This window comes from Podarcis gaigeae (genome assembly GCF_964106915.1).
Source record: "Podarcis gaigeae genome assembly, chromosome: 7".
Classification (NCBI taxonomy): domain Eukaryota; kingdom Metazoa; phylum Chordata; class Lepidosauria; order Squamata; family Lacertidae; genus Podarcis; species Podarcis gaigeae.
This window is the reverse complement of record NC_139683.1, coordinates 62,067,047-62,091,181: the sequence shown is the minus strand read 5'-3', so window position 1 is coordinate 62,091,181 and position 24,135 is coordinate 62,067,047. Positions and strand designations below refer to the sequence as shown.

Genomic DNA, 24,135 nt, shown 5'->3' with positions numbered 1-24,135 from the left:
CTTGCGGCTACTGTTGCGTATAAATATAAGGTCTTGAATTGAAAGGATGAATTGGTTAAAGCATCAATGATTAAATGGGCACAAGATATTGGGGAAAATATTATGTTTGAACAATGGGGAAAATTGTGAAAAGAAGATATGAAATTCACTATGTGTTATATACTGAAAGAAAATTACCTCAAAATACAACATAGATGGTATTTAACACCTGAAAGAATAACAAAAATGAATAAAAATTGTAGCAATGTCTGCTGGCAATGCAACACTGGAAAAGGTACTATGATACATATATGGTGGAATTGTATAAACATCAAACAATTTTGGGAAATAATATATAACGAAATGAAAAAAATGTTTAGATATTCATTTAGGAAAACACCAGAAGGTTTTCTATTGGGAATAGTACCAGGAAGCCTAACAGAAGAATACAAGAAGCTTACAGAAGCTTGACCTATTGCTCAGTATCAAAAACAAACCAAAGTGCTACACCAGCAAGCACAAAACAACCCTTCTGCAGCGCCACAAGTCCAACTCAATGCTGTAACGTTGGAAAATGTCGACCTCATTTCCTACCTGGGCAGTTTGTTGGGATACTGCCAGGGAGACAAGGCCATCATGCCCCCATGCCGTCTCCGGACGATCCATCAACCTCCCGTAGAAACGCAGTATCAGTCAATTAGCGACACAAGCCTCAGAAATAGCTTGCCACATTCCAGGGCTCGTGCACACTCTATCAGCAGAGTTTGTACAACGAAAGATGCACTCAGGAGAGCATTATTTACAACTTTATTCAGCATTGGTCAGAACAAAGAAAAAAACATGACTGCCTGCTTCAATGTCCAGGCACAGAGAGAGAAACAAAAGCTATGTACAAAACATAAACTTCCTGTGAGCTGAAAGTACGCAGACTGTGACTCAAACAACAGCCTGCTCCCTGTTTAAGGTGGAACGGAAATATCCTAACACAGTTATCTTTCCACAAGGGCCAACATGGATGCCAAAATCTAGCATTGCCTGAGCTCTGCGAGTGCAGCTTTCTCCCGATTGAAGTGCAGAGTGTTTGAGGACCAAAACATTCACAGGGAAACCAAAATGCTCGTTTACAAAGCCATTGTACTACCAACGTTACACTTGCGAAACATGGACCACTTATAAACGCCATCTCCAACTCCTCAAAAGATTCCATCAATAGTATCTCAAAAAAATTTTACACACCACATGGGAAGACAGGCAAACTAATGTCAGTGTACTGGAAGAAGCAAAGATCACCAGTGTCAAAGCAATGATTCTTCAACATCAACATCAACTTCATTGGACTGGTCATGTTCAGATGCCTGATTATTGTCTTCCAAAGCAACTGCTCTATTCCCAACTTAAGAATAGAAAGCGAAATATGGTGGACAACAAAAGAGGTTTAAATATGTTCTCAAGGCAAATCTTTAAAAATGTACAGGGTAGTATAAGCACTGATAACTGGGAAACACTTGGAGAACAGCCTTTACCAAAGATGTTGTGGACTTTGAAGAAGCATGAACTCAGGGCAAAAAGGAGAACTCCCACCCGGAAACCTATTTCCCTACTGTGGAAGGATGTATGGATCCAGAACTGGCCTCCATGGTCACTTACGGACTCACTGCGATGACCATTTTCATGGAAGACAATCTTACTCGGCAACGAGTGATCACCAAAGAAGAATGGATTCCAGCTTCAGATAACCAGACCGAAAAGGGGCAGTGCATGTGTGTCTAAATCAGTGTTTCCCAACCTTGTGCCTCCAGCTGTTTTTGAACTACAACTCCCATCATCCCTGACTAGCAAGACCTGTGGCAAGGGATGATGGGAATTGTAGTCCAAAAACAGCTGGAGGCACAAGGTTGGGAAACACTGGTCTAGATTAGGATGTGTTCTGAGGAGATGTTCATTTTATCAGTTTCCACAAGTGCTTCAGTGTGGCAGGAGAAAGGCATATTTATTATTATTTATTAAGATACATATTTCTGACCAATCTTATGCTTGTGCCTTTCTCCTGCCACATTGCAGCACTGGTTTTCATTTAGTAGTAATTCTGAGTTAACACTATGTATATTGCTCAGTGAATTGCTATTTTAGGATTAATAACATGCATTACTACCAGTATTAAGTATAAATCCAATGTGAAAGGCGGTCCCGTGATGCAGCTTGGGAATCAAAGGTAGATCTTGGGTCTGGACCAGTTGAAGCTCTAGCTCAGTTACTGGCATCTTCAGTTGAGGATCTCACTACCAAGTCTAGAAAAGGGTTAGGAAAAACAATATTTATGTCATGTGATGCAGCATCTTATTTGTTATTGGCCTACAAGTCTCATAGCTGTTTTTTTATAGTTCTCCTGCACTCTCATTTTATCGGAAGCATATCTTAAAGCAAGATTAGTGTCCTGCTGCAACTGTGCCGACAAATTGGTGCCCCTTGTGTCCACCGCAGTCCCATATCTGACCAGTACTTCTTTTAAAGCTCCGTATGTACAATACTGTACTATCCAAGATTATGCAGCACCAGTAATTAGTTTTCCTGTGTACTTGGCACCTTTTGCTTTACGTTGTGTCTGCCTTTAAAATGGCATCAAAAGCCCTTTAACTTTTATAACAACAAAGTCTTGTGTGACACCTCAAAAACTAATAAGTCCACTTCATCAAATGCATGGTTATCCAACATTACAGGTACATAGAATCATGGAGTTGGAAGGGACCCAAGGGTCATCTAGTCCAACCCCCTGCAATGCAGGAATCTCAGCTAAAGCATCCATGACAGATGGCCATTAGAACCTCCAATAGAATCATAGAACATACATTCACTTCACTCCCACAAGTGTGTGTGTGTGTTAGTGTTTTGTGATCAGTTCCCAAGACCTTGGAAGGAAGGGAGAGACATCTTGCACAAACTGTTGTTCTATCCAAAATTCAAAAGTGGATTAAACATGGCAAAAATATTTCCTTTGGAAATTCCAAATATATGCATCTTTGTGTTGCCCTGGGACATTTTCTGATTGCCTCAGCCACTCTGGGCAGCTTTCAACAGATATAAAAATGTAATAAAACATCAAACTTTTAAAACTTCCCTATACAGGGCTGCCTTCAGGTTTCTTCTAACATTCTATAGTTATTTATCTCCTTGACATCTGATGGGAGGCGTTGCACAGGGTCGGTGTCACTACCAAGAAGGTAGAAGCTGTTGGCACAATTCTATGCCTGTTGCCTCAAAAGTAAGACAAATGTAAGTGGGTTTAGGATTGCGCCCTTTGCTCCTTTCCAGAGCTGGACTCACGTATTTTCTGGCTTTAAAAAAATGCATTAGGCACCATATCCCCTGTAGCAAAGTACAGTGGTACCTCGGGTTAAGTACTTAATTTGTTCCGGAGGTCCATACTTAACCTGAAACTGTTCTTAACCTGAAGCACCACTTTAGCTAATGGGGCCTCCTGCTGCTGCCGTGCCGCTGGAGCATAATTTCTGTTCTCATCCTGAAGCAAAGTTCTTAACCCAAGGTAATATTTCTGGGTTAGCGGAGTCTGTAACCTGAAGCGTATGTAACCTGAGGTAGCACTGTACTCTTATCCAGGGCTAGAAGAGGGTGTTACTGGTGCTAGATTGGACTTGTGTGCATTGATGCCATCAGTGCAGTACTTTGGGACAGAGGTTCTGGGTTCACCTTAGGGGAATGAACAGGAGAGCCTCTGAACACATCAGGGCTGGCTTACCACCTTTTAAAGGAAAGGATGCAGTACATGTTGCCAACTAAAATTAAGAAGGGCGGATAAGGCTATTAAGTCCAAAGGCTCTAATTACCTAACTGCATTGTACTTGGGGGCGGAGATACATGACCTAGGAAGGCCTGTAAAAAAGATTTTTATCCACAGCATTCCTTGCAGCAAGAAAGAACTTCACTGCCACCTAATGAATTAGCAGTGTTAGTTCTTTGCAATAAGCATGCCAAGGGAATCAAAGCACTCCAGCTAGATAGGGAAAGGTTTATGAGTGGCGCTTATTATATCTGCTGTTGTATCAATGCAAAGCTACGCAGGGGATCATGGGCTTAGCCTGGATTTTTTTTGGGGGGCAGGCCTTTTGTTGGGGGGAGCAGAACCTCAGTTTGCTGTGTCTTTTTTTTATTGATGGGGGCAGCTGCCCCTCCCTGCCCCCCTTGGCTGTGCCCATGCAGGGGATAATATATTTAAATCTTTGAATGAAGCTCAGTAGGAATACAAAAGGCCAAAACAAGATGGGTCTCCTTAAACTTTGATGTATGTAAGTCTTATTGTACTTTCATGTTCAATTCTGAGATGCGCAAACCCGTTTTAAGAGAAAGGTAAGAATTCTTACAAGTTCACTTGCATACTACAAAAAGTGTAGAAATTGTGAGCTAATCTGACCCTCTTAAAATCAAACAACTTTACACTGGTTTGTTACCAAATTGGCAAAAGGGTTTGCTGCAATATTGATTTTTAATATATATAATGTAAACCAGAAAAGGTAAAAAAGTAAAGGTATGGTTTGGGTAGGCAGAAACATAATCTTTATTTTATTTAAAATATGCATGTATTTATGTAAATATGAATTTAATAATTATGTATGTTAAACGTATTGGGATATTTCTGATCTGCCCTGACCTGACCTGATCCTTTGTGGAGAATGCATTTTCTTTATTTTTTGATAAATAAAAATAATTTATTACCTATTCCCCATCTATCTGATTGGGTTGCAGAAGCCACTCTGGGTGGCTTCCAACGTAATAAAAACACAGCAAAACATCAAACATTAAAAACTTCCCAGTACAGGGCTGCTTTCAAATGCGCAAGTGGCGGCCCTAAAGGAGACTCTCTTGCCAATATATCTGGCTGTTGTATGGAAGAGGGTCTAACATAGCTCCTGGATATGCTAGAACATACCTTTCCCCACTCTGTCAGACATCGACGCAGGCAGCAAGATGTTTATGTAGAGTGAATTTCAAGTCAGTCCTGATTCCAAGGTCTACCTCAGAATTTCATTGGAGTGGAATGATCTCATTCTGCTCCGCGCCCACCAGAACTTTGCAAAACAGAACCAGACGGTTCCACCCATTCCTTGTTAAATTGAGGAATGGGGAGCAGATGCATTTTGACTTCAGTGGCCATGCATTTACAGTGGTACCTCGGGTTAAGAACTTAATTCGTTCTGGAGGTCTGTTCTTAACCTGAGGTACCACTTTAGCTAATGGGGCCTCCCGCTGCTGCCGCACGATTTCTGTTCTCATCCTGAAGCAAAGTTCTTAACCTGAGGTACTATTTCTAGGTTACCGGAGTCTGTAACCTGAAGTGTATATAACCCAAGGTACCACTGTACATGCATTCATGTAACTCAGTAGCAGAGCACATGCTTCATATGCAGAAGGTCCCATGTTCAGTTCATGGCTTCAGTTCCATGGAGGACTAGGGAAATAGTCCTGAACCCCTAGAGCTCTACTGTTAGTCACAGTGTAGACACAGCATGGGGCTTAGATGGGACATAATATAAGGCTGTTTGGTGTGCTTGCTGCACTATTTTTCTCCTATGCTCCTATAACTGTCATCAGTAATGCAGAGTCTCAGCTATTCTGTAATAAGTACAGCAAGATCCTTTGTGAGCTGAAACATTTAAGTATTTTATTTAAGGGTAAATTGTCATGGTCGGTTTACAGGCAGACTTTCCAGTGAAGGACAGGCCATTGCAGAACAAATGATTGCAACTTACAAGCTGGGCAAGAACCATCTCCAGAACCCTCAGTGTGAGAACAGGGTTATTGCAAATGTACAAACTATGGATGCACTGACTCTCAAATGGTCATCTGAATCCATTCCACATCAGGTGCCAGGCAAGGGAGGGGTAAATCAAGTAACCAAAGGAAACTTCATTGTGATTCGGTATTTGTCAACTCAAGGCAGGACATTCCAGGAGTGTCCTCTCAATGACAAGATTTTCACAAAACACAGCAAAGTGAGCTTCTAGCCTCAGGCCAGTTACTCAAACCCAACTTTTCAAAGGTGCCCCCATAGGAATGTGAGTTTGTAATGCTGTAGCAAAGAAGTGAGAGCCATATCCACTCAGGAGGCTTTGGACAGAGCCAAAGTTAGAAAGCTTTTTGGCCCTCCAAGAAATCCCCTTTTACTGCAGTTGTTTCCTCAGAGACTATTAAAGCAATTTCATAGCTATGTTGCAATCTGCTCCCACCTTTCCCCCCCCCCCCGCCTCCTTTTTCTCCAAGGAGAAAATGAACCATGGGGTGTTTGGCAAGACTTTGTTTTCACCCCTCCCACACCCTTAAAAAAATGTAATTTGAGTTCACTTGGCTGTTTATTTGCAGCTTCTAAAGAGCTGGACTCTTAAAAGTAGATGCCTCAAAGAGGATGCATGACCATCATTGATTTCCCAAGAATCAGAACCACAGTTGCACAGCATTTCCCTGGCTGCTGAGCTGCTTTCTCTTTCCATCTTGAACTGTCTGTATCCACTGTTTTGCGAAATCTGGGAAAGCGAGGTGCTTTAGAAGTTAATGCCCAGAGAAAATATAGCCAGTGATAACTGCAGTCAAATTAGAAGTGATTATAATTACAGTTGGAAAGGGGCATTTTGCTCTTAATTCCCATTTTATTAAGTATAAATTAATTGGAGACCTAGAGTGCCTACTGGACTGAATGCTGAGTGTGGAATTACTTCAGTCAAAACTCATCTTGGCTATGGATTCACTGGGTGGCAGCTGAAAAGCTGCACGTTCCTCAGCAAGTCTGTATTAAGCATTACTTTACATACCACTACAGAATGGGCCCTCACTTTGCGTTTTATTTTTGCAGCTAAAATGATCTACCCCTGAAGTAGAATTTACCTGACGATTAATTTCATTTATATTTCAGTCTTCCTCCAAAATATATAGAAAACCATTTCAGCCTCAAAACCACCTGGTGGGCTGGGTTGGACTGAGAGATAGCAACTTGCACAAGGTCACTTAGTAAGCTTCACAGCTGAGCAGAGATGTTAACATGGGTTTTCTATATGCAAACCAAGCATGGGGACACTATAACCATGCATTTTATACATCGTGCACTGTATTCTCTGCCCTCATAAAAGGCAGACTGTATCAAGGGAATTCTAGTGAATGAGTTTCTGAAGTATCAACTTCCATGCAAATGCCGAAAATAGAATGCGGACAAGGAGAGTAGGATGTGGGGTTCAGCATGGCTCGACAGACTTATTGCACTATTCTTTTTTGTGTAAATCAGGCAGGCATCAAGTGGGACAGACCTTTTGGTGGGCATGTATATGTATACTACAGACTTACATTGGCTTTCTATAAATTCAGCTGTTATGGTTTCCCTGTAGTATCCTGAGCTGTTGTTCAGTGAAGGTGCTGAGTTCTCTAATAGAAGTCCCTAGCTATCCAAATGGAGCTATAGTTCCCAAAGTTTATTAAGAAGACAGCATGGTGGCTAACTCAGTTTAAGTTTGTCGTGCAGACCTTCAAGTTGTCCTTATTTTACAGGGACAGTCCCAGAATTACAGAAGCTGTCCCACTTTCTGAATTGATCCAGGAATGTCCCGCTTTTCCTTAGGACATCCTTATTTTCATCGGAGAAATGTTGGAGGGTATGGAGTTATGTGACCCCCCCCAAAAAACCCCAAGGAGATAACTATACAACCTTTATAAGGCATCTGAAGGCAGCCCTGTAGAGGATTTTTTTTTAATGTTTCGTGTTTTATTATGTTTTTATATATTGAAGCCGCCAAGAGTGGCTGAGGCAACCCAGTCAGATGGGTGGGGTGTAAATAATAAATTTATTATTATTATTGAATAGGACACCCCTATTTTCATCAGAGAAATGTGGGAGGGTGTGGTAGTGTAGCTATGTGTTTTAAGTTCCCAGTGGTTTATAGCCTAGGTACTACCCTCACTCCTGCAAGTATGAAATGCCTATGCGTGGGCTCCACCGACATTTTATTTTCTTAGGCAAACAGAAGCCTGTATAGTCTGCCAACTTGGTGAGTTAAGCGTGCGGCGCTGTTTGATTATTTTCCCGCATAAAGGTGTTCTACAACTGTAGGAACGTTATTATTTCATGGCACAAACTCCCATTTAAAGTCAGCAGGAGCCATGCGATTTAAAGCTGCAAGAAGCTATTTGATCGTTTACTCCTAATTTGCAAATTTATGAAGCAAATCTGCCGTACCTGATGATTAGTCCCCTTCAGCGGCAATTCCCATGCCATGAAAATAAGAGGCAGTGGCATACGCATGCTGTAGCTTTCTCTGTGTGAATGGCTGGGCTCTCTGAATCACACAGGCCAGAAATAACGTGCTGCATTTAAACAATGCTAGCTCTGTGATGCAAACCGACAAAGGCAGTAAGAACTTAAAGTGGCCCTGTCAGAGACAGCCGAAAAATTAAACCTGCCAGCCAGCTTGTGTTTGGACCGACGAGTGTGGTCACTTAATACAGCAATGTCTTCGCTCTTGTGTGGTTCTCTGGAAACTGGCAAGCTGTCAGAAGAGTCAAAGATGATTCTGTCTGGTCAAATGGAACACAAAGTCGGGATTGCAATAGCCTAACAGCCTCTTTGCTATAAGAACGAAGCTAGGAGGGAAGAGCATTTGTAGCACTTGGACATCACGGCAAATTTGTATCACACCTGTGACCAGATCTACCAGGCAACATCTGTGAATCAATGGGAACGGATTCATTGCCAGGTACTGCTCCTTCTCCCCTGTAGGCCAAAGGCAGGACTGTATGTATCCTGTAATACTGCACAACTGCAGAAAAAGCACAATAATTGACACTGATCCCGCCATCTAGCAAATCTCTGCTTCCATTAGAAGAAGCAAAACAAGTGTCTAGACCTGCAAATATTCTAGTTCTGTGGGCAATGCCTAGTGAAACCTTCAGAGCCAAAAGGGAACTCAGAAATGTTTTGGGGCATGGGTCTGCCAGGTCGCTGATTTTGATAGCTGCTTGGGAAGGAGCACATTTGGACAAAATGCTGAAAAGTATTAATCATTTCAAGGCTGTTCTGCTCATTTTGTTTCCTTTGTCTGCTACTGCTTCGCATCCTTGTGGTGCCATTATCCATTGGCCTCCCTTTCCCTAGCCTTGTTTGCTCATACTGCTGTTAAATGCAGTTGGCTGTGATTTTCTTTCTGAGTGTCATGGACAATTTTTAAAATAAAATTTTATTTTATTTTTACATTTCTTCCTAGGAGTTCAAGGTGGCATATATACCGTAGTACTCCCCCCTCCCCATTTTATTCTCACAGCATTTTATGCTACCCAGTGAGGTAGATTGGGCTGAGAGTGAGTGACTGGTCTGAGGTCACCCAGTGAGTTTCAAAGCTGAGTGGGGATTTGAAGCCTGGTCTCCCAGGTCTTAATCCAATACTCTGACCACTGCACCACCACCGGCTCATGTTAGGTGTAGTGGTGTGGTGACCTTGACAAAATTGCATGTCTTGTTGTCACACAGCCAATCGGAAGGATAAGCAAATGAGGCTGAGGATTGTGGGGGTGAAAAAGAAGGGAAATGGATCTGAGAAGACCAGAACTGAAACAACAACAATAAGTTTGCAGCATTTGAGCACTCTCCTACTTATGGAAGGGAAAGTGGAACAGCAATGCATTGCCAGCAACCTCCTGAATATGTTCTTCGTGAAGAAAAGAAAAAGGGAATCTTCTTAATTTGATTGTTCGCTCCTCCTTTGCAAATTTGTTATGCGAATCCCCCATAGTTGGTGATTAAGTCTCTTCACCTGCAATTCTCATGCCAAGAAAATAGAGTCAATAACGTACACATGCTGTTGCATTACATCCCCCTCCCCCACGCGCTTTTAGGAGTGTGTGAGTCACAGCTAAAAATCACGCAAAAGATGCTCAAAGTGGTTAGAGGATTGTACCAAAGTGCTTCCTCCCAGCCCCCCGCCCCCCCAGGAAATGATCACAGCGACACAAGTGAATGTGTGGGAGTCAGGGATTCAGAACAACATCCTGTCATTTAGTTTATTTCTAATGAAAGCTGTTCAGTGGTTCAGGTGCAATGAGAGCTCCAATCCAGGATACTGAACCACAGTGGCAATGCCAAATTTCGAGTACCAAAAAGAACCTAAGAATAACTTGCTGGATCAGACCAAAGGTCCATTTAGTCCAGCATCCTCTCCTCACAATGGCCAACCCATAGGAAGTCCACAAGCAGGTTTTTTTGAGTGTGCAGTTGCAGTGGTGGGCTTTGGGCTATAAAATTGCAGCAGCGCCCTGTGCAACACCCACATTTGATGCCCCATTGCCTCTCACCTCCCGTTCTAAGTCATTGTTGCCGAGCCCCCTGTGGCACCTTCTCAGCTCAGCACTGGTCATGCTCCCCTAAATCCACCTTTGGCCATTGAAGAAAGATGCAGTGGTACCTCGGGTTACAGACGCTTCAGGTTACAGACTCCGCTAACCCAGAAATAGTACCTCGGGTTAAGAAGTTTGCTTCAGGATGAGAACAGAAATTGCACGGCAGCGGGAGGCCCCATTAGCTAAAGTGGTGCCTCGGGTTAAGAACAGTTTCAGGTTAAGAACGGACCTCCAGAATGAATTAAGTTCTTAACCCGAGGTACCACTGTATGTGCAATTGGAAAGCTGATAACATGCTGTTGGAAAAATGGGAGGGGGAGAAACTAGACTGTTTAGGTTTGGGTGTTGAGTACCGTATATATTCGATTCTAATGTTCACCTTTTTTGGCCAAATTATGTTGTGAAAGGTGCGCATTAGATTCAATGGCACATTTACATTTGCCAGCAAATACTTTTTTGGGTTTCAAGTTTCTGAAAATTGAGGTGCGCATTAGATTCAATGGCACATTAGACTCATGTAAATATGGTGCTTAAATGACAGGCATCCAGGGACAGTATTTACACAGAAGTCCTTCATTTCGAAACTTTAGCTGTCCAAACCATATTAAAATACAGTACCTTCTTCATTTTTTGCCAGATCATCTACTTCATCTTCAGACACGTAAGACTTTGTCACTTCCTTATATATAAGTACTACAGGAACTCTTGTTTATGCTCCCTTTTCTCCTTCTTCTGCAGCCATTGCAAATCAGCTGGTCTGGTGTCCCACTCAGCCAATGGCGGCATATTTGAATGGATGTAAAGATAGAAGCTACGGTCATTCCAGGACCAGGAAAGCCTTGCCACCACAGTTCATGCATTGGTAATTAGAAAACTGGATTGCTGCAGTGTGCTCTACATAGGGCTCCCCTTGTGCTTGTTCCGGAAGGCACAGTTAGTGCAGAATGCTGCAGCTCAATTGCTGACAAGAGTGAGGCCCTGTCAGCATATAACACCTATGCTCGGGGAGTTGCATTGGCTGCCAGTTTTCTACTGAGCCAAGTACCGCGTGTTACTGTTAGCATATAAAGCTCTTAACAGCTTAGGACCGGTTTACCTATGGGATTGCCTTACCCTACGTGTGTCCACTTGGCCACTTCAATTGGCGAAATGAAAGAATGAATTGGCACTACTAGTGTCACATAACACTCTTTCTACATTTATAAGAGCTCAGTTGCTTAGTGTGGTGGCACCTGTGGAACTCCCTGCCTATTGAGATCAAGCAGGTGTCTTCACTGTACTCTTTTTGGTGCTTGCTAGAAACATTCTTGCCAACCTAGCAGTTCGAAAGCATGTCAAAGTGCAAGTAGAAAAATAGGTACTGCTCCAGCTGGAAGGTAAACAGCGTTTCCATGTGGTGCTCTGGTTCGCCAGAAGCGGCTTAGTCATGTTGGCCACATGACCCGGAAGCTGTATGCTGGCTCCCTCAGCCAATAAAGCAAGATGAGCGCCGCAACCCCAGAGTCGGTCATGACTGGACCTAATGGTTAGGGGTCCCTTTACCTTTACCTTTTTACCCAGATGCTTAGAAAGTTGAGGTAATTTTAATCCATTTTCGTATTTTAGGTTCTGAATGTTTTAAAGTGTAGTGGTGATTTTTTTCGTGACTTTGTTTTATCTTTTTGTAAACCAATTTAAAGTTTGTTTGTTTGTTTGTTTACAATCAAGCAGTGTATAAATTTTATGAAACAAACAAACAAACAAACACCCTTGGCCACCTCAGAAGTATGTGTGACATTTCCCTGCAGCCACCCATGAAAATTTCACTAGCATGTTCTCTCCCCTTTAATAATTTTTAAATCAATTTCTTTTCTTGTTAATTGATGGACAACGCCAAATAATTTTTAGCGCAGTACTAATTTAAGGCTGATATCCAACTTTAATCAGTAATCATACTCTAAGGAAACCCAGCCACTTAATGCTACTTTTTAAAATTATATTTCATAGTTTTATGATTTAATTGTTTATTTATGATGTGCTGTGCAATAAATGCTTCCCAGAGACCATTTTTATTAGATAATAATTACTTTGAAAGTGCTTTAGAGATACTAGCCTTAGAAATCTTGTATTTGCAGTATTTTCTCTTACATTTATTGTAATGTGTTCTATCCGTAGAATTAAATACATATTTTAAACATGATATTATTATTTTGTGCAGGGCCTTTTAAAAAGCTCTTAAAACAATAATATTAATAGTTTTACAGTCATTTAACAGTGATAGGAAAACTTTTGCCAAAACATTGTAGCTATAATTGCACCTAGAAAAGAGATTAGGTTATTTATTATATTTTATTTTGCTTTCAGATACGAACCCATAGCATTTAGTTTTGTTTGTAACAGTTCTGCTTCAACAGTGTCTCTTAAGATTGTGTCAGCAAGTTGTCAGGCATGCTCTTATTTCGCAAAATCCCCCTCGTAGATGTTTGTGACTTCTGCTGAAATGCAGCCATTTGTTTGTCTCCCAAGCTGTCTCTCTGGAGTTTGCCAAGCTGCCTGATACCGGGTTTCATACACAGAGGTCCCTAGCTTCGCAAAGCTAGGGTTGAAATTCTCACTGCACACCGCGGGGTGGAGCTGATCCTCTCGGCTAAGTTGGGACATTCCTCTTTCTGACACAGCACTGTGGTTAAACACTTAAAGAGCCTTCATTCCTTTTAGTGAGAGGGGATTTCCACTGGTGTTGTGTTTCCCCCTGGTTACTGCACCTTGAGCAAAGTTCACTGGGACAACTTACTGCTGGGCTGAATTCAGTTTCCTCTCATGTTGAAACAAATCTGGGTTTCACCTGTTTGTAATAAGAGCTTTCCGCTGGCTCTCTGCCCTTACTCCTCGTGAGCGTCTGTATCTGGCACTCAGCTTGAGTAGCCGTACGGCCACAATGCATGAATCTCATGAATATGATTACCTCTGTGAGACTAGGCACCGATAGCCCCGTTTTATGTTTGAGGTGTAGGATTACTTAATCACTCAAATACTGCACACCAAAAATATATGTTGGAGCAGGAACCCAGGAGTCTGAACTTTTCCCTTGCCAATTATTAACATGTTATCAGTCATATTCAGATCACAGTTAACACCAGCAGATGCGCTTTTAGGGTAGCACGACTGCACTGGGCGCCACGCTGCAGGGGGCTCCACGATGCCGTAGGATGGAGTGGGGGGACGTGGAGGGCTGAATTTTAGCATTGCATGGGGCGCCGCTGAAATTTGAGAGCCCAAAGTAAGCCACTGACACCAGCCTGCAAAATGGAAATGTCCTGCTTTATTTTTTTTACTGTCTGTTCTGTGTTTACCCCCCCCCCCCTTCTCACTCTAGAACGTGGATAGGGAACTTGTGACCTTCTAAGTGTTGTTGAACTCCAGTTCCCATTAGCCCCAGCCCGCATGGCCAAGGGTCAGAGCTTTTAGTAGTTGTACAGAAAAGACAAACACTGACAAGTGCAACTTGGTGGAGAATTGCAGGGATGGAGAGTGCTGTTGTGCTCAGCTTGACCTGCTTGTGTGCTTCCCACAGGCATCTGGTTGAACACCATGAGAATAGGATGTTAGACTAGCTGGGCCTCTGGCCTGATCCAGCAGCTCTTCTTACATTCATGTTTTGCTGGTGAAAAAAGCTGTACCTGTTGCACTCTTTATTTTCTAGCCAAGTGTCAAAGATAGGAATTATTTCTCCTCCTTTGCACCTGATCATAGGCGCCATCTAGGGCTCCCCAAAATTTTCAACCAGGGGGCCAGCTCCCCCAAATCTGCAGCAGCCAGATGTGCATGCTGCACAACATATTTGCCTTATTGAGCAGCCTGCGCATTGTGCCCATGTCACTTGCACCTGCCCTGCGGTCTGCGTGTGACTAACGTTAGCACGTCATGCGACGTGTGCACATGGGCTGAGCACTGTGCACAAGGTGCGCACATGACGTCAGCATGTTGCTCGGCATGCTGACGTCATCCTCACATCACCTCCCTTGTTCTCTTAGAATGGCAGTGGTGCCCAGCAAGTTCCTGTTGAAAAAAAGCCCTGCCTGTGTGACCACAAATAACAGCTTAAACAGGTTCTAGCGTTCTAGAGAAGAATTTGGCACCTGTTGAAGACCTTTCTCACAAGGATAATCCTGGGCTTCTGTCACTTACTTTTGGAACAGTAAAATATAGTTTACGGTAAATAGGTTTTCATCAGATTGGTTTCTGTTTTGTATATTGCTTTTGAGATTTTGTTTGGTATTTTTTATGATAAAATGCCAGCTATTTTTTCTTAAATAAAAAAGAAAAATGGGTCCCAGTGTTGTTGTTTTTATCCTATTCATAGCTTCCTTTCTGTTTAGTACCTAGGATGAAGGAATGGTTGAAGAAGATTTCTACCTGCTACCATTAAATGAAAATATAAGGAGGCCTGCACCCTACAAGTGCCTTACTTTAACCATCAGGGAATGCTTACTTACTTCAGCCAATGTAAGGACCAGCAAAATCATCTCTGCTGCCTCAGAGATAAAATGCGGTAAGCCCTCTCCTTCCTTCTGAAGTGTTCATGGGAGACAGGAGAACCTAACTCAGGCAGTACACCCTTTGGCCCAAATCCCTCTCCTCGTGGTCTTCGTGCCCCTCCAAAGTGAAGGCAGGGGAGATGGGTAAACTTAGAAACATTGCACCAAATGTGGACTGCCTGTGTCTGAGCTCAAATTCCTCTTCCGCAGTGGTCACCTTGGTAGTGAAGGGAGGAGAAGCCTTCGCCTCTTAAGTGATTTGGGGTAGGAGGAAGAACACAAAGAGCAGCATTTATCACAAGGTCACACTCTAGCCACTACAATAGTATAAGAGTAATGCCAGCTGTAGTAGCAATTGTCTTTCAAATGCTGATAAATATTGTTTTCACATGTTGTTTTGCACTGCTGTCTAACCCACTGGACAGCTGCATTGTTTTGTCTAGGCCCACAGATGTGTTTAGTGTATTATAGGATAAATTTCTGGCTATCCCAGCTCCCTCTCTTCAGATAATATTGTCATTTATTTTTATTTTTTATTGGGAAATGTCTGCTCTGTCTACACCTCCTGAAAGTAGATGATAGTGTCAGGAAGCTGCCACTGGTGCTTCCCCTCTTGAGTCACTGTTCTGTTCTCACCTCCACCCACACCTGTTCCTCTCTGCCATTTGCAGGGAAGTCCCAGCCTTCTGCCCAGACAGCAAAGTGGGTTTTAATTGGACAGAGGAATGAGATGGAATTTGACAGAGTGTTCCACTGGCGAATGGGAGTGTTCTGTTGGATACCTTTTGTGCCAGAAGCATACCTTGCATTCCACCAGCATAGTGGGGCTTCCAGTAAGGCCTATGGGCAGTGTGAAACTCCCTCATCCCATTAGCGCAAGGATACCTGCTTGTGCAATAGGCGTTTCTCTCCATCTCTTCCCTCTGCAACCTTCCCAAATGTGGTTTAGAGCAGGCATAGGCAAACTCCAGCCCTCCAAATGTTTGGGACTACAATTCCCATCATCCCTAGCTAACAGGACCAGTAGTCAGGGATGATGGGAATCGTAGTCCCAAACATCTGGAGGGGCGGAGTTTGCGTGTGTCTGCTTTAGAGGGTTGGGGGAACCCTAGAACGGATTTAGGGGTGACGCTGGGGAAGGAGAGAGGAGGAAAGTCCTGTTGTGCAAGCAGATATCCTTGTGCTGACAGGAGGCTTACATAGTGCTACACTGGAGGCAAGACCTATGCCTCCTCAGGCACAGTAACTCAAGAATAGGTTTGCTCTGCATAAATCCAAGTATTTTGTCACAACTGAGATATGAACCTGCCTTGCAAAATAAATAGTTTATACATGCATGTTCTGTTGTTTAATATACTGAAAGAACAATCAAAGAATGCTGAATAAACATGTTGGACGGGAAAGCCTGCTGAGTCATCATGACGAAACTATTTCTCTTCAGTTGTTGCGCAGGAAAGCATGTGATTTGATTGTCGCCATTGCTTTTTCTTCAGAACCAGGCACAACTGCAGTGATCTGAACAATGGTCAAAGCGATACCAAATTATGCAGTGCTGAAATTAACAACCCCTTCAAATTGCATGTGCCTTGTGCCAGAATATTGTGGTCTTTGGTTTGACTATATACAGCATTTATTATCTCTACAGTTCATTACATATTTGGTGTGAGTGGGGTCTGTTTCATTGGCATTTCACCAAATGTGCCAACTTTAAGGAAGGCAAAAAATCATGCATGAATGAATGTAGGTTAGAACATTCTTTGTCAGATACACACCACGTTCTTGATGTGAGTTACATTGATTGGAGGAGTCTGATACTATCCTTTGGGTTGTGTCCCTCCCACCAGACTGCCTACACATGAATATTCATATTTGTATTCATATAGGCAAAGGTGGAGTCCACTTAGAGTTTGCCTTTACTTAGCAACCAAGGAATCTCTTTCTTTTCAAAAAAAGTAAATGGTAACAGGAAAATAGCATGTATTTATAAACTAAATATATTGCAAAGAGTTGTTGATGTCTTTTTTTAAAAAATCTGCTTTGAACTAATAATATGTAATTAGTAGTTTCTATATTCTGCATTATACTCTGCCCTGAACTCTGATTAAGGATTGGCTACAAATATGCCTAATATTTTTTTTTAAGTAAACAATTAGAGCATCCAAATGATATTGCTTTCAAAAATAAAAATTCTCCAGTCTTTACCAGGTTCTTCTTTACACACTCACTTCTTGTACACCTTACATTTTTGCTTCATGTGTGCTATTTGTCATAGTCAACTAATCCATTCCTTACATGAAGCCATTTTGTCATTCCTCCATTTTTTTGTATCTAAATTTATTAATTTATTTCAGGCTGCAGGGCCTCAATTAACCTGAAGCAGGTGTGGGGAACCTTTGGCCCTCCAGATGTTGCCAAACTACAACTTCCATCATCCCAGATCATTGGCCATGTTTGCTGAGGCTGATGGGAGCTGTAGTTCAGCAGCATCAGGGTAAGGAACCCGTCTACCCAGATGTCGGATTACAACTCCATAATCCCTGGCCATTGCATGATGGCTGGGGATAATGGGAGGGCCAACAGCATCTGTAGGGTCAAAGGTTTCCCCTACCCATGACCCTTTAGAAGAAAAATGAAGGGTCTCCTTACTTCTTAAGATCTTCATTTTTAGGCAATGCCAGGATTACAAGTAACCAGAGTTGTGAACAGTGCTATTTTTCTGGGGGAAAGGGTGCCAGAACTGACCATGAACACCTCCCTTGTTCTCTTAGAATGGCATTGGCACCTACCTGAGAGGTGCTGGAACTGAGTTCCAGTGAGTTCTGGATGGAAAAAAGCTCTGATTGTGAACACTTGATTTGACCAAACTGAATTAAAACTTCAATTCTGCAGAGGTGTCTGTGTGTTTACAATATGCAAATGTTTACAACTCAGGCTTAAAATCCTGACAATGCTGGTATATATATTATCCTGCCTGGTTTTTAAAAAGCACTACTTTTGATCTATTTCCTGGATTTATTTTGTTAATGCACAGATTAATGCATTTTTGTGCTTTTGATACCGTATCATTTATGTTAAATTATTGGTGGGAAAAGTGAGAGGATGAGATAGTTATACATTCTGGCAAAATCAACTTCTTGTCCCCAACTGTACCTTGAATAGACCTGCCCAGCCATGTGGAAAGGTTCATTTGCATACTTTGCCTTCTCTTCTAGGTGATTAGTTTGCTTTGTGCAAAATGCTTGATATTTTACTTATTAAAGAAAGAGGGGAAGAAAGCTTTTCTATTTTTCCACAAACTGAAAGGCCATAATTTCCTCAGAGGTATATGAAAGCACAGGGTTTGGCACAGAGCCAATATTTCAGATTATGGAGGATTACCGATCTGCAGTGTTAACTATTTTGTGGGAATTATTGCACAATCCTCTTCCCCAATATGGCTCTCATGCAATGGCTTCAGCAGGAGGCTGATTTAGGAAAGTTGCCACTTCTTTTTTATGGGAAAGCTCAAGTCCCATTTAATGGCAGGAAAATAAGATGATGGATATATTTTGCTGCTTAATTTCCACCTGGTTTTATTTGCAGGCCTTTTCTTGCCAGAAATAAAGTGGTAGTTATAAACCTCACTGTTATGTACTGAGTTGAATAGGATCCAAAATGCAGCAGTCTGATTGGTCCTAGAACAATAGGATTCAGAATGCAGCAGTCTGATTGGTCCACAGGAGCCACCCAATCCAGCTCCAGGTGGAAGTGAATCCGCAACCTGATTGGCCAACAGGAGAATCCTGGAATTAGCCAATCACGTAGGGCCCATTGTGTAAATAATGTATATAAAGCAGACATTCTGGGGGAACTTCCATTCCTCCTCACCACTATGAGCTGAATAAAGAGCATGAAATCCGCTCTCGACTCAGTATATTTCACTCACTATGGAAGATGGGCTTGTTCTTTTGGACAACAGAGTTAAATAGCTGCAGACTCAGGTCCAGTAATCCTTTACCAAACTGGCAAATGGAGTGGGAGCAGGGCTTTTCTTTTTTCAGCCAGAGCTCACCAGAACTCAGTTCCGGCACCTTTCAGGTGGGCACCATTGCCATTATAAGAGAACAAGAGAGGTGATCATGGTGAGTTCCAGCACCCCTTTTTCTAGAAAAATAGCACTGAGCAGGAGGAATGCAAAATGTCAATTTGGAAGGAAAGTTTGAGAGGTTCGGGGCAGGCAGGGACCGTGGGCAGCTGTGCCTGAAGTCAGACCATGAATGGAAGTTTCCCTACCCAGGATCACTGCTTAGTAGAGCTGTCATCAGGGCAAGACCTTGCGATTGGGCTCTTCTTAGCAGAATGAGCAAAAGGGCCCCCAAATACAGCACGGCTGACTTACAGATGTCTTTCATGTTACATGAAGCTAGAAAGGTATTATTTGTTACTTTTGTTTGTTTGCATTAGGAATATAGCTGTGGGTGTACCTGCCAAAAGGATGTGGGTGGCACTGTGGGTTAAACCATAGAGCCTAGGGCTTTCTGATCAGAAGGTTGGCAGTTCGAATCCCCGCCACGGGGTGAGCTCCCGTTGCTCGGTCCCTGCTCCTGCCAACCTAGCAGTTTGAAAGCACGTCAAAATGCAAGTAGATAAATAGGTACCGCTCCAGCTGGAAGGTAAATGGTGCTGTCGTGCGCTGCTCTGGTTCTCCAGAAGCAGCTTAGTCCTGCTGGCCACATGACCCGGAAGCTGTAGACTGGCTCGCTCAGCCAGTAAAGCGAGATGAGCGCCGAACCCCAGAGTCATCCACGACTGGACCTAATGGTCAGGGGTCCCTTTACCTTTATGTACCTGCCAAGGAGTCTTCACATCCTCATTATGGGGACTTCTATAAGAGCAATGTTTGCTAGCTCATGCCTTCAGAGTTTTCCCAACATTAATAATCCATAAGAAAACTTGGTCATCCATGTCAGATAAAACAATCCCTTTATCTCCTACATCTGGTGAACTTTTTTATTTATTTCACAAGTGAAAAAGTTCCTAGTGTTGCATAAGAGCTGCAGGCATGAATATTTGATAGCCAGACCTCCCATAAGTGTAACAAATCTGATGTGCTGCTGGAAGCCATTAGGCATTCTGTTTACTCCGTAAGTGTACATTTTTAGAAATCTATTGAGAGTCACAGTCTAAAGAGATTTGAATTGGGGGATTTATTATGCGGTTGAGGTTGTGGATGTAAATTATCTACTTCCCCAGGAGTTTAGTGAACACTTGCATCCACTCTATGTATTTCTAAACTTAATTAATGTTTTTCACATTGGCATCATTCTTGTAGCTGTGTGTTTTAATGAATTGCTACTGTACACCCTTCACTGGTGTGCATTTGTAAGTTGCATGAGTACAGCCATTCTGAGGGTGAAACCAGGAACTATCAGCCCCTTCTTCTCATCTACCCTTCCACCACCCACAACAATACGCAGTAAAACACCCAACATCAACACACTCCCAGTTTCCCTTTCTCACAAACAGCAGACCATGAAGCAACACAGGGGCAGGAAAACTCTCAGTACATCACAAGTTACCAGGGAGAGAGACAGATAACATTATCTTCTCTTGCTTTTGGCCACCATCTCCCATTAACATCTGTGTTCCAGCTTGGGCTGCCACCGTTCAATTAGGATGACACTGTTTGCAATGGTATAGAATTTTATAGGAAAGCACATTTGTAGCTAAACAGCTTTGATAAATTCTGAACATCCTTGATGATCTGTGGAAAACAGCGTGCACTTTTTAATTTTAATTTTCAGCCAGGTTTCCAAACCAATCCAAATTATGCTTGATATCTGCATTGTTTCATACTTCAGAAATGATGTCTTTTTGGAAACCAGAGGCAAACCAGTATGATTAAACTGACAAAATGTAATAGCTCCAACCAAATATACCGTATAGCCAATGTAAATTGAGTAAACTGGAAATTAATATTCTGCGGATGACATAATGGAACCCTAGACTTTACTTGTCGGTGATGTCATTAAATCACTTAACTATTTACACACCATGCTTGATAATGGGAAAATATTTGAATACAATGAGTGATATCTGACAAAGTCGTACTCAAAGGAGGCGCACTGAAATCAACAGACTTCACTTTGTCATGACTGGAGATGGAGAAGAAAGTCAATTCAATTCCCATTTAAAGCCAAATCTATCAAATCTGCACTTTCCAAAATAATATGAGAACTGAAATCCAGCCATATCCTCTGGATTCACACTTATCTGAATTTTGCAATGTAGTTCTCCAGCCAAGCAATGTTTCACAAAAGAATATTAGGGGAAGTGTGCCTAAAAATGAATATATTAGTAAACATAACATTAAAAATGTATTCTATTAGGAGAAACTACAAGCAAGCAAAGGGCATGGTGCACAAGATTTTCTGTCCGCCGTAAGCTTCCCTTTCAACCCGAAAAATGTCTTAGGCAAAAATTTGCTGCAGCCCTAGAAACATAGCTGTCAAAGGTTACATATTTTCGTGAGTTCATGTAAGTTGTATCCTGCAGTTCCCTCTGCTGCTTTTAATTAACAGTTTATTAATGTAAAACTTTTTCACGTGGTTATGAGCATAATTGCACAGTTAAAGCAATTCCTTGTGGTCCAACATCATTACTACAGTTATGGTATAAAACTGGCAGTTATGGATGTACAGTAAGGAAAATTGTGGTTGCATAATATTCAACCTCTGTCCAAACCTCTGCACATGATCTTACTCTGCTGTGTGACCTACTGCTTTTCCAAACACTTGTGGAAATTTCCAACCATGGTAGAAGTTACTGTTACCCAATAGCACTTAGCTGTATTGGGAAAAGATGAGTTTGAATCAGGCATAAGTGCCTATCAGCATTCATGATTTCGATTTTCTAAAACCATTGGTTCATTTTGGAGGGTGGGGAGGGGACATGCATTGCAATGCCAGTTCTATACTTGTGACATAATAAGGTCACAGAATGGTTGGTTAAGGTCTTTCCTCTCTGTCTAAAAAAACCCCAAACAAAATATAACTCTACAAAATGTTATAATCACATGGAAAGTTGTATTAATGACTGTGGAACAGCCACTTCTGCCCCAACAGCTTAAGCTGTACCAGAGGATCCCATTGATCGGAAATGTAAGGAGGGCTGGGTAACAGGTCTCCTGTCCTGAGCACACCTAGAAGGGGCATCAAAGTTATTTGACATATTGACAAGCTATTAAGCCAGCATGTAGTCATGTCATCTTTTCACTATATTTTCAGTGTTTTCCAAGTGGCAGTAGATGAGCATCCATAGAGGAGCTTTCTCAAAGGCTCAGGGAGCAATCCCATGTCAAAATCCACTGGGATGAGTAGCTTAGGATACAGCAGATTTCCGTCTGAGTTGACTTGGCTCAGCTGAGCTCAGCCAGTCCCCAACTCCAGCTCAGCTGAAGATATGGCAGTGTAACTTGTTCCTCATGCTCAGAATTAGGTACCAACAGGAGTTGTTGCAGGAAAATTGTTTAGCCTGGCTTTATTCTATAAAAAGACTACTGGCTGATTCTAAATAGTCATTACCAGCAGAGTTGAAAATGTCAGAAATTTTATTGGTCTGCTCATGAGACAATTTAAACGTCATGGGCACCAGGATTTTCTCCAAAAGCCAAACCAGTCCCCTACAAATACATGAACTTTCTAAGCATGCATACAGATATATAAGACAAGGGTGACATAACATAAACACTTGTAGAAAATAGTTTTGTCGACTTGACCCCATTGTTTCTCATACAAAGCTGATCTCAGAATGCTGCTTTCTTCCTGCCCACAGATTCCTCTTTCTTGATATTTCTGATACTGATTGGGTGGGTTGATTCAGCTTACATATTAAAATGAGCTTCCTAATACTCATTATTGTGATTAGTTCAGAGATATATAAAGGTAAAGGCAAGGGGAGAATTTAGCTCATTTTTTGGTTTTACTTAAGTTTTGACTTCCTAAATTTTCTACTTGCTGTATTTCCGCTAGGAATTTCCAGGTTTTTTTACTGCCTCGTCTGGTATGCTTGCTGCTGTTATGCAATCTGTTCTGTCCTTTGATTTCATTTTATTTTAAATTAAGGGATGGGTGGCAAATGTAGTTCCTTTTCCACTTCCCACTCACAGCTTCTAAATGAAACATAGGACTTAAGTTATGAACACTTTTTCTCTAAATTGATCTTATATGCTGAGTTCAATTTCTCATCATGCTTTAACCCACAGTGTTCCGTTGCTCCACGTGGTTTAGTGGTTTAGTCATGCTGGCCACATGACCTGGAAAGTTGTCTGTGGACAAACACATCATGCCCTTTATTGATTCTAGCAGTTTCTATCAGGGTAAACCATATCATTTGGCAGAGGGAGGCAACTGCCTCGTGCAGCAGGTAATGTGGGGCAGGGGCAGCAGCCACCTGCCTGATTCTCCCATGTCCCCCAGCCATTCCCCCTCTCTTGTAGGATAGAACTGTATGAGCCACACAACCTGTCTTGCACCCCCTAACATAGGTCAGCCAGGATTTATGTTGGGAGAGGCAGTAAACAACTTTTTTATATCCATTTCAAAACAATTGGCATGTCCTAGGTAGGCTGATGGTTGGAGTTAGAACACCAATGATAGCCAGGAAACTACACTATAATGAAATAAAACACTGGTTCACAACAAACATTAGCTATGAGCTCTGCACTGATCCAAATTGTGAACTTGAATAAACTGAACTATATCATCGGCTGAGGTCTGAGGATTTTTTGCAGTATAAATAGGCTGTGAGAAACTTACAGTCATTTCTAGACAAGCCCTGTAGGTGCATGAGAAAATGCCAGAAACTAGGATAAACTTCCAGAACTGAGCTACCTGTGACACGATTGGTCATTTCACGGAAGCCATGCCCATCGCTCAGTTGGGTTGTCAGTTGTGTCACTAGAATGTGCCACGCCATCATTTAAGTGACCTCAGAGAGTATTTCAAATATTCTGATTATTTCTACTTTTAGTTAAGCATTTTTATTTATTGATTTGGAGGGGGACAGCTGCCTCCCCTGCCCAATGGCTATGAGCATGCCCAGCGATGTAGCAAGCCACTTGGGCGCCAGGGGTGGTGCGTGTGCCCAGGGGCAGGGCAAGCCACCCACTGGGCAAGGCGACCCAAGGCAGGGCCCATGGAGTCCGCCTGCTGCCTCCCACTCGGCACGGAGCCTGCAGGTGCCTGAGCCACTGTGTCACTCCCAGGAGAGACGGGTG

General features: G+C 42.3%; 1 long non-coding RNA gene across 1 annotated transcript; it reads left to right on the top strand.

The window, feature by feature from the left end:
* The first annotated feature begins 9,271 nt into the window (after positions 1-9,271).
* Positions 9,272-19,305, top strand: LOC310848444. Its single transcript, XR_014566402.1, has 4 exons — positions 9,272-11,224; positions 13,465-13,621; positions 14,721-14,893; positions 18,462-19,305. It is a non-coding gene; the product is annotated as an uncharacterized lncRNA (long non-coding RNA).
* The last annotated feature ends 4,830 nt before the right edge of the window (positions 19,306-24,135 follow it).